The sequence below is a fragment of the Dipteris shenzhenensis genome, chromosome 22 (assembly GCF_047967505.1).
Source record: "Dipteris shenzhenensis isolate YYH24624 ecotype China chromosome 22, Dip_SZ_1.0, whole genome shotgun sequence".
In the NCBI taxonomy this organism is placed as follows: Eukaryota; Viridiplantae; Streptophyta; class Polypodiopsida; order Gleicheniales; family Dipteridaceae; genus Dipteris; species Dipteris shenzhenensis.
Window position 1 is genome coordinate 5425264 of NC_141617.1, and position 2118 is coordinate 5427381.

The following is a 2118-nucleotide window of genomic DNA, read 5'->3' on the forward strand; positions in this document are numbered from 1 at the left end:
TCTTCTAGTGATGTTACATCCACTGGTTCTTCCCGTGATGCCTTTATTCCTCCTACTCAGGAGATGATACAATGGGATGGCCATGATGCTAAGGCACAGGCATTGATTGCTCTGTCTATCAAGAAGAGTATTGCCCCTCATATTAGATCATGCACTACTGCTAAGGAGCCTTGGGATAAGCTTGCCTCTTTGTATTAGGTACGCAATGAGGCCCGTGTTGCCTATCTCCGCAAGCAGTTGAAGGATACTCATATGAATGAGGGTGATAACATGGATGCATATCTTACAACTATCCAAGATTTAAAGGAGCAATTGGCTAATATTGATGAGGACATCCCTGGATTGTACCAATTTATTCTTCCCAAACGCACAATACATACCTATGTGACATGGACATTAAAGTGCCTAAGAGGAAGCTAGTGCCTCCTTGTGCTCTCTCTCTCTCTCTCTCTCTCTCTCTCTCTCTCCCCCCTCCCCTTCTCCCTTACTCATACACACACACACACAAGTACAAATAAAGACGTCTAAATTTACGATTTTCATCATGGATCTACAAAAAATAAAATACAACAGTTTTTATATTGAATCTCGTCTAAGTTTACTACTTTCTTCATTACAATCTAATTAAACGGATGTTTGGTAGATTTCATGTTGCTTTTGCAAAATCCAAAGCACCTCTGTTCGGTAGTAGCTCTCTGTTGTAGTAGTGCTTGACGTACTCTTCAAAGACGACCTCCTTGTAGAGCACCGGATGCTTCTCAGTCACTAGCATCGACAGAGGAGCCATCTAGGTTTCTTTTGCCAGTCCAAAGAAGCAAGCTACTGAACACTTCGGCATGTCAAAGTTCGTCACCACCCTATGCTCGCTGCTTCTGTATATTCCGTTGGTCAAGATCTGTAATAAGAGCTATAACATGTAAGATAGAGACCGAGAGAGATTGAGAGAGAGAGAGAGAGTAAGTCTCACCATAAGTCCAATCTGGCTTTAATACTAGTCTCTCACATGAGTACGTGGATTTGATTTGCCAAGTTGATCACAAATGCATTAGGAAGAGGCTTCACTGCTACCCATTTATCGGCCTTCCTTATTTGCAGTCCCGGCACTTCATCGGGAAGAAGAACCGTGAGAGAGCTCGCATCTGAGTGCTCACTCACTCCAAGGGTGACACTCGGATCTGGACATGGCGGATAGTAGTTCACGGCCAAGGTAGCCTAGGTATTGCTGGCAATGCCTTCCTCAAATAGTCGGAGCTCAATCCTATGCTTTGGAAAATCGCTTGATATATCATATTTACAAGCTTGTGTACTTCGTCACGATAGTTGTGAAATGCTCGTCTACAACAAGCACAATATACAAGCTCAAATATTCAGAGTTTTCTACATACATAAGACATCGTTGCAGACATGAATAAATTTCCTGGATCAGCATCGCGTACTTGCATATTTGGGGCGCTTCTTCGAAGCCATTGCACTTGCCCGGAATTTCTCGAATATACAACACATCTCTCCACTCTCTGGCTTTTTCCAAAGATGGATTAAAACTTGTGGAGTAAGCGATGGCGTCATAGAAATTCTGACTACGATACTAGTTTTTCGCCTCTGTTGGCTGCCCAAAGAACTTCTGACAAGCTGCCTTCATTGCGCTACAACAGCTTGTGGGACGCCATGGTCGATCACCTGCACTTTTCTAGACGCTACAAAGCTAAATACTGCGACTGACTGCGTAAGCGCTAAATCGACCATGGAGACGAATGCTAAGGGCTCTGAATACGCTAAAATGACCGCAAATTAGCACTGAGAAAATGACTGCAGCCCGCAGTTATTGGGTACGTGAAAGAAACCCCACTCCTCGCATGCGCAGCCGATGTTGCGGATGGTCTGTAGCCGACCCTGGCCGTCATCAGCATAGCGCAGCCCGGAGAGGTCTAAGATGGGAATTTGTTCGACATTATCGGAAATGACGTGAGAAAGGCGAGGTCGCATGTGGGTGGGTCGAATGAAACAGGCAGGGACGTCGAGGATGCACCATCGACTATCTCTTTGATGCCAGAGCTTAGCTGGGAATTGGGAGGGAGAGGGATCTCCAAACATGGGGGTGGCTATGGCGATTTGCAAGGT

At 45.2% G+C, this 2118-nt stretch overlaps 1 pseudogene across 1 annotated transcript; it reads right to left on the minus strand.

Annotated features, from left to right (window-relative positions):
* Positions 1-646: 646 nt before the first annotated feature.
* Positions 647-1743, minus strand: LOC147887648 (flavanone 3-dioxygenase 2-like; annotated as a pseudogene). The gene is made up of 3 exons (XR_015543079.1): positions 1437-1743; positions 1012-1335; positions 647-895 (listed from the first exon to the last, which is right to left on the minus strand). The product of XR_015543079.1 is annotated as a flavanone 3-dioxygenase 2-like (transcript).
* Positions 1744-2118: the final 375 nt, after the last annotated feature.